The following is a 9,469-nucleotide window of genomic DNA, read 5'->3' on the forward strand; positions in this document are numbered from 1 at the left end:
AATGTCCATTTTGTATCTGTGTATTCAAAGTGGTTAGGATAGATATATAGTTACATTCTCTTAATGAATAGAGTGATTTGTTCTGTTGGTGTTTGTAGATAGGATATCATGTCCACATCTTGTACAGCAATTAACCACTGGGAGGAATGTATGCAATGTGTTAATTATTAAGACTGTCCTACCAATTTGATTTGATACTGTCTCATTGCTATTTGTTTAGCAATAAAATTATGGAAAAAAATTAAACAGTATATATTATATGTACCAAAAGAACACAGAATCAGCCTACAAAGTATACAATATTTATATATTCTATCACTTTAAAATTTAGTAATAATTAATTTTTAGAAAAGAATGACTATCATCTAGAATACAAAAAAACTCCAGAATATAAAAAAGAAAATAAGAAACTCAGTAGGAAAATGACTGAAAGCATAAACTATGAGGCATCCAAATGGCCAATGAGTCTGAGGAGGTACAGTGTTAGCAGTATTCAAGAAAGATTTATCTACATGGATCTGGAATGGCTCCCCAGAAGGTTCTCTTTTAAAAGTCAATTTAGACCTGCATTTATTTAGTTTTTGTGTATTTTTATTAAATTTCAATAAGAAATTAGAAAAGATTGAAAAGTAAAAAAAGACTAATACTTTTGCAAAGTTACTATTTTATATCCTTATAGATTGGCACAGATTTAGAAAGCTAAATGGATATTAAAGACCATCATCTTTGAATGATAATGGACCTCCTAAATTTCTCATCTCTGTCTCTCTCTTTTGCAGTACTGGGGATTGAATTCTGGACTTTGTGCATGCCAGTCAGGTGCTTATACCACTAAACTGTCTCCCCAGCCCTGCCTCCTGCATTTCTAATAGAAATATAGACTGATGCTATTCCTGGGGGGCGGGGGGAAATTCTGGAACTCTTTAGTTGAACAGAAGCTGTTTATCTTCTAGACACTACATTCTGTTCATTGCAGCACACCAAAAACTCCACTGAGATCAACATAAGTAACTGATACAATATATTTGAGGTAAGCAGGTTATATGATGCTATACATAAAGATCCAGAGGTACTTGTTACCTTTGATATTGTGAGGGGCCAGGGAGATGGTTCAGTAGGATAAGCACTTCCCTGGCAAGTGTAAGGGTCTGAGTTCAATCCCCAGTTCTGCCTAAAACAAATTAGACATTGTGGATCACATATATCTGATATAGTGGAGGAAAATTTAGAAGCAAGGACACACCTGGTAGATGTGCTGCTGAAGTGAGCACTCGATGCACTTTTTTGATGCAAGATAGTGTGGAAACCACAGATGGTACCCAGTTAAATATTGCTTGACTAAATTTTACAAGCAAATGAAGCATTTTCTCCTCTAGTACTAAACTTGCAGAAAAACGTTGAGAGTTTTTCACAATCAGAGTGAAAAAAATTGACAGGAGTAATTACAAAAAAAGAGGGTAATGGGGTTTGAAACAATTCAAACTTCTATGATGTCTCTAGAGCAAAAGAAAGCCATTCTGAGAGATACAGTTTGTGACAGCCTGAAAGACCACTCAAGACAGGAATCATGAAATGCTAAAACACAGAAAGTGTTTCCTGGTGAAATAGTGGGTAGCAGAATGACAATGGCAAAATAAGGCCTTGGAGCTAGTGAGTTAATTATATTTATGCTTCAGGGTTTTCTTATGCACTTGCTCATCAAAGAGTCTGTACCGAAAGTTTGAATTAATTTTAATAAATACACCCACAGTTTATAAACCTAACAATGTGCCCAGATTGCATCCTTTCTAGCCTGTACTCCAGGTATATGCCTTTTCCTTTTCCCCCTCACACTCCCCTCTTTTCTTTCTTCTCTTTCTTGTACTGTTTATATTAAAAGTAAAGACATTATTGACACCAGCTACCTAGTTGTATCATCCCTAGAACTTTGCTTGAAGAGATTGTGGAGGATCTCTCTTTCTCAATAATCACTTAATGCTCATACACCTATTTCCTTTTCTCCTCTGAATCAGTACAAAATAAATGCTATTAGAGATTAGCAGAATGAATTCCCAGGAGCAGCTGCCAGGACAGCTGAGAGACAACATTATCTTCATCCTGAATTCCACCAAAGGTAAGCAGTGATGTGATAGTGTCTCTGATATGTGTGCAGTTTACTGAATTAATTACACAGTTCTTTTTCCTGTGAGCTCAGAAAGAAAAATGTGGAAGGGCTAAATACCATTGTAAAGAACACCAGCAGGTCACTAGCTAGATTCACATTTAATATCATGAGGATTAATGGCTTTTCTACCTGGGGTTGCACAAGGTGACCACTGAAACTTGGATAATTGCTACATTTGGACAGATTTTCAGTATTCTAGAAACCAAAAAAACCAATTTGCTCCCCTGTGGAGCCTTATTATTGCAGTCAGTTAGATAAATAAACGTGTAATCTATAACTTCCAGCATGATTACCTATTTCACAGCCTGATCCAGAACTTGAAAGAAATCAAAGAGAGACAAAGAGATGCTTTTTTTGTAATTCTATCCACAGTGTGCAAATTGACGAAATAGCTTATGAAACTCATTAATTAAGTGAGGTGACCCCTGAAGGGTAATGCATGGCATCTGGAAGTGTCTGGCTAACCAAAGCAAATAGCTGTGGATTTTACCTGCTGGACTGCAGTTGGACTTCAGAGAAATTGCTGATAGTGTTAAAGCCTTGCCTCTTTCTCAAAGCACAGGCCTGTGTTAGCAGTGGGAATTAAAGCACCACGGTGCCTGTTAGAAGGCACATCCTTGGACCTCATCCTCAATTCGCTGAACATAATCTTCATTTAAAGATCCTACATGATTCATGTCCAGGATAAATTTTGAGAAGCATGGGTTTAATATGACTGAAAACTTTTCCAAAGGCCACCTGAATTCTGAGATCATCATTGAATTCTAAGGAATAAGAATCTATGCAGTGTATTAATTCGTTTGTGTTCTGAAATCAAACCAGAAAGGTACAAATATTAGAAGAACATTTACCAGTTTTGTGGCTGTAGGTCATTTGCCAGTGTCTGCACGTTCAGTTTTCTGAATTAAAATGTGAGATAATAATATTACTTCCTTTATGGGGTTGTGGGGTGTGTGCCGTGCTCAGAGCATGCTGCTTTCAATAAACCCTCAGTATGACTTCACTGTCACTTACTGTGAGTTGAGGATGGAGATACTAAAACATAGTTTTGGAAAACATTCCATGCCCTCTACTATGGACCTTATTTCTTGATTATTGATTGTTTATCAGTAATCGATCTGGAGCTCTGCTTACTTTATTCTAGTTCAGTTTTCATTAGGCAAACATGGACTTTGTTTGAATCTCAAGCACTTATTTCTTCTTACTGCAGTTCTAGATTGAGCTCATTTTCTACCAAGGTTTTATTTATTCTTTGTGGTATGATGTTTCTAAAAATAGGCCAAACTGAGAAGTTCTTTGTTCTTTGTGAAAATTAACTGGTTCAGCAACACAGATACTCAACTGGACTATCTCAACTTTTAGGTATCACAGGAAGCAGACAGAATGGAGGAAATCTTAAAACATTTTTGTTCTCCAAATTTCTGGTTTACTAAGGACTTGTTTACTTTGATAAAACAGATCCCAAACATCAGGCATTCACAATAAATAGTCCACAGTATGAACTTTGGAAAACAAAGACTATTTTTCTAGAGGATGCACTTGACATGCTGACTCTTATTCACAAAAACCATTGTTACATTTGTGTCCAACAGCTCCCTCAAGTACTTGTTGTGTACACATATACCTCTTAACTCAAGGCTGCTTTCAGATGATACAACTAAATGAGATTGCCTTTCCAGTTATTTCCATTTATCCACTGAACTCGTGAATAAATGGAAATAATTATACTGCCTGAATAACGAGAGATTATTGTGGAGACAGCTGATAAACACCATGCGATTTTTTTATTGTTAAGTCATAAAGAGATATCAAAATTAAAGAGCATAACTTACAGAAGACTTAATAAGGTGCAGCATTATTGTGGGTCTGTCCTGCTTCAAGGTTGTATATGGTGAAATTTTTGGACTTACGTGCAAACATGAGAAGCATAGAATTCTTTATCCTATTTTTAAAATATAATCTAATTTTTAAATGTTTTTATCATATTATGTAGGGACTTAAAGTTCAACATATCAATACTCGATGAAAAATACCTGTTCCTTATTATGCTTAAGATGTTTGAAATGCAGTGAGATAGCGAGGTTAAGCTTGATAGCCTAAATCGTTTGATAATAACAATAAGCTTGTCTTCTGGATGGTTAACAACCTAAGTTTGCAGACCAAAATTAGAGAAAAAGGAGGGCTACAAGGAAAGCCAACATTTTGGCCCTAGCCTTCTAAGGTCAATTAAGACTCAGGACATATGAGAACTTGTACTGTAATGTCATGTAACTCAGTAGTGTCCCAAATTTTCTGATCAAGAAGATTATGGGGCCAAAGAGGAAAGTGATTGATGACGTAGAGTGTGCCTAAGGAGAGTCACATGGGGAGAAGACACTCTCTCAGGCTTTCACAGAGAGCACATTGGCCAAGCATTGGCCGTGACTCATCCACATGGCTGACACTGACAAAGGTTCTACAATCTGAGGTACGGGATCTCAGGATAAATCCTGAGGGCATTTCACTGACCTTATCAGATCAAAAAGCTACAACTCTTGTTGCACAGGTCCTGCTTTACCTTGGTCTTAACCATCCAGTAGAAAAGTATGAAGATAAAATAGAGGAAGTAAAGCCATGTTGTTATGTTGAGCTGTGGGGGACTCAGGTCAATAATTTCTGACATTGCCAGTTAAACAGAAGACCCAATGCTATTATGGGCTACTGGACTCTTTTAGAATATTTTGCTGAGTTACACACCTATAATATTCAATAACGGTACTTAAAAAATGGGGTATAACTGTGAATGTCCATTTTGTATCTGTGTATTCAAAGTGGTTGGGATAGATATATAGTTGCATTCTCTTAATGAATAGAATGATTTTTTCTAATGGTGTTTGTAAATAGGATCACAAGTCTGCATCTTGTACAGCAATTAACCACTAAGAAGAATATATGCAGTGTATTGTTTGTTGTAACTGTACTTTCAATTTGATTTGAAACTGTCTCATTGCTATATGTTTACCAATAAAACTTTGAAAAGAAAAAAAACGACTTAATAATACTAGCAGCATCATATGAAGTGAAAATGGTACTAGGTACAGGGCAATTAAGAACACGGTAGGACACAGGGAGAACAGTGAGCATGTGCTGAAGACACTAGGGGAGAGGATCTGGTAAAATTTGAATCTTAGACAAGCACCTAGATAAAGAAAAAATGGGACAAGACTTGTAAACCCCACTATGTGCTTAAGAGTCATCCTTGCCATTGGTGCCATCTCTGTCATCCTCTCCTTCCTCAGCCTCTTTCATCATCCTTGATCAACTCCAGCATTTTCACCTGGTCTTCCATCTGATCTTCATTTTCATCATCATCCAGTAGATCTCCCTGCTCAGCAGGGTCATCCGCAGCACCCTGAGACTTCACCTGCACGTTATTCTCATCTTTCTTCTGGGAGGTGCTGATCTGCTCCTCTTCAATCTTATCATTCTTCATCTCCACTGCTTGTTTGCTCTGTTCCTTTTCCGTTTTCCACAGACTTTCCAGTGAATAATCCACTTTTTGTTTTATCTGGTGAGCTCCTTCTTAATGACCTGAGCGTCATCACCTTTCAACTTTCCAGACTTGAACAAAGATTCCCACTGGCCACTCAGAATTGAAGCCACTTTTGCCTCTTCATGAGATGTTTCCTGATAGACGCTGGAATTTTGAGGGTACTATGACCTGAGCAATAGGAGAAGTAGGAGGAGGAATATGTGCTGGATAACTGTACATCCTGTCATAACAATCAAGTTATTTGTTTTATTTATTTTTAGACTGGGTGTTGTGGTATGTACCTGTAATCCCAGCTCTTTGGGGGCTGTAAACAGGTAGATCACTATGAGTCTGGTAGTGAGAACCTGAACACCCTGTTTTATTGTTAAGTCATAAAGAGATATTAAAATTAAAGAGCATAACTTACAGAAGACTTAATAAAACTACTAGGAGCATCAAAGGAAGTGAAAACGGTACTAGGCGCAGGGGAATTAAGAACATGGTAGGACACAAGGACAACAGTGAGCATGTGCTGAACACCCTGTAGATCCTTCCCTAAAATACAAAACAAAATAAAAAAAAATCATGTTAAAAGTTATAGTCCAAGTCAAAAGAGGAGCTGTACAGCTCTGCTGCAGATCATTTGGCACCTGCTTTTCCTCCATTCACTTTTGGCTCCGCAGCCAGATTAATATCTAAAATGTGGCCTGCAATCATTCTGCCATCCTCTCCAGCTACAGCAACCCGGGAGTTTCTTTCATTAGCATACTGGACAAAGGCAAAGCCTTTATGAATGGAGCAGCCCATAATTTTGCCATACTTCAAGAGGATCATCTCCACCTCAGGTTTCTTCACCACAAGAGTTTTGAGATTCCCGATGGATGCACAGGATTTTATGGAGTGAGGATCTGTCTTGTTAGTAACATTGTCAACCATTGTATTTGAATATAAGGTTACTGACAGTGACAAAATCTAGGAGAAGGGTGAGAGAAGAGATCTAATTCCAAATCTCCTGTTCCCAGGCTCTACATGGTGAAGTCAACTGCTGCTCGAGGTCAGCAATGCAGCAGCAACTGCTCAATCTCTGGCTCTTCACAGAGTGGCCACATTTCATTTCTTTAAAAATCACTCTAGTTAAAATCTGGGTAAGCCAGGCATAGTGGTACACTCCTATAATCTCAGCTTTCAGGAACATTAGGCAGGAGAATTGCCATGATTTTGATGCTAGCCTGGCCTGTCTAAAAAACAAAAACAAAACAAAACAAAATCTGGTTAATCTAAAAGTCTAGTTTCTGCGAGATGTATAATTTTGTTTGTTCATTTGTTTGAGACAAGTGTAGTAGTGTGTACATAGTTGAGTCTGGTCTTGAACTTACTGTGTAGCTTGGGCTGGCCTTGAACTCATAGTGATCCTTCTGCCTGCTGAATACTAGAATTACAGGTGTGAACTACCATGGCTGATCAAAGATAAGATTCCTACAATACACATGGAATAGGACCAACCAAATAACTCAGTGGATTAAAGTGCCTGCTTAGGCAGACACAGGGACCAGGTTTGATTCCTGTACTAAATACATTTTTAAAAAACCCAAACATGGAATAGATGCAAACTTGAAGTTCTTGGACACTACAGAACATCATAATGAGATGCCCAGAGTGGGTCACTGTATCTGGGATTCACCCACACGGAATCTCAGCAGATCTGGAGATAGCTTCAAAGAAAATGTATTTCTACGATGATCTCAGGTCACATTAATGCCACTGATGTGTGGACCTGACCTGAGGTACCATTGATCTAGAGGCTGGATCACTTGTTTCACCTCTTCTTTTCTCCTATTTTTACAAAGACTCTAGTGTATCCAAAAAAAGGAGTGGACAATGTTCAAGTTAAGGACTTCCCCAGTAGCTGCATATGATTATCTTAGCTTTCATTCTGAGTTGTTTCAGGTAACATTGAACAGCAATCAGCCTGCCCCTTTCCAGGCCTCCTGTAGAGTGGCCTTAGAGACCACACAAGGCAGAGGTTGGGTCATCTAAAGCTCCTTGTTGGGATCCCTGTTCTATGACCCATCCTGTTGTATACCTGTATTCAAGTGATAATCTTTCTGTGTCTTGTGACTTTGGCCTTCTTTCCCCCATAATGGAAATCAAATTAATATAGACTTCTCAAAGATTTTGTGGGTAATAAAACATGAATGCATAAATATATACAATAAAACAAGAAAAGCTTTTACAATGGAGCCTGGAACATAAGATACAGATCCAAGATAAGCATGATTATTGTCATAAGGAAAAAAAAAAAGTCTCAATTTTTCAGAGGCATCAGTTTGAAGGTTAAAGTTATTTTGTGATTATGTTTTCTATATAAATTATACTTGGGTTTGGATAGGTGAGTTATGTTTTCTTTTTATTAGCAGAAATGGGGAAACAGAAACTCTTAAAGATATTTTCCCAAACAAATATCTGAGTTGAGATTTGTTCTCCAAGTGCAAATTGCTCCAAGTCCGCAGCTTTACTTTTTCTTGTCATCAGTTTGCTGACAGGAACATGCATCAATCTAGACCGCGGAGTTTGATGACCTCATCAAGGCCTCTCTTCTCCATTTCCCAGAACACACTTCTGACTGTCCACTCAACTCTTGTAAGGGTTGATCTGGCAGTATAGCAAAATAGTTATCAAGAAGCTCAGTCACAGACACTTTGTAGAAATAGAATTGTATGCTCCAGTTTTGGTTAAGAGCTACTATTTTCATTGTAAAATGTCATTGTGGAAGTGAAGGCCCTAAATAAGAAAGAGAGGTACACATTCAGGCAGAGAACATTAAATGATCGGGTATAAGAACAATTAACTTCACTTTATCTAATAGTATTAGTGATTAAATTGATAATCTTATTAATAGAAATATTTCAAAATACTTTACAGGTTAAAGAAGGAAGTCAGAGCATACACATTTCCTCCTTTTCTCCTAAGGATTCATTGAAATAAAAACACAGAAATAAATTATACAATAAACTGATACTACTTAAGAAATTAGGGATTGAGAGAGAAGCTATCAATGTACAAGCAATTGGATTAATGAAAATTTTAAAGAGATTAGAGTCAGCCACAGGTGGTGGCGGCGGCTTTCCCTAGGAAGCTGGGTCTCCACCTCCTCCTTCCACCCCACCTGCTTGGCCACAGTGGTTGATCGTGCCTCTCTGCCACCCCCACCACTGGCAGGGAGGGGGACAGTAGTTGTAGATCCCACTCCTGCCTTAGTGAAGATACTATATTGAATGAAGAAAGACTGAACTTACAGGTACTTCTTCTAAAAGGTGTCTGTGATGTAGTGCTCCAGTTTGAATAATAAAAGATTTTCCATTTTGAGGTGAATGGGATTAGAGTATTGGACAAAAAAAATGAATTTTGTAATCTCTGCATTATGATTTTTAGCTACCTAATGGTTGCGCAGTTTCACTATTTGAAGGTAGCTCATGCTGAAAAACTGAAGCGAGTACTAGATAAATATGATCAGATCTCTCCAGCCAGGTTATATTAAAGTGCCGAAAGCCAGATGCTTAGAGCCAAAGACTTGTTTCAGAAGGATGAGGGAGGGCTATTTGGAAAACTGTGGGTACAGTGTTCCAAAAGCTGATCCCAGGCCCAGGTATAGAATATTTGATAAAAGACTCCTGTCTGGAACCATCCAGACTTACCCAAGACCATACAATATTTCACAGACAGAAAAACCGGTTACCTCAGTGGTTCCCAGTTCATGACTACAGACCAAGACTAGAATCTGTGAGCTACCATCA

The 9,469-nt window shown here is 37.9% G+C and overlaps 2 pseudogenes; one reads left to right on the top strand and one right to left on the bottom strand.

Annotated features, from left to right (window-relative positions):
* Positions 1 to 5,389: 5,389 nt before the first annotated feature.
* Positions 5,390 to 6,611, bottom strand: LOC101589687 (annotated as a pseudogene).
* Positions 6,612 to 9,181: 2,570 nt separating this feature from the next.
* Positions 9,182 to 9,469, top strand: part of LOC111817817 — an 828-nt pseudogene continuing 540 nt past the window's right edge.

This window comes from Octodon degus, unplaced genomic scaffold, assembly GCF_000260255.1.
Source record: "Octodon degus isolate 3935 unplaced genomic scaffold, OctDeg1.0 scaffold00071, whole genome shotgun sequence".
Classification (NCBI taxonomy): Eukaryota; Metazoa; Chordata; class Mammalia; order Rodentia; family Octodontidae; genus Octodon; species Octodon degus.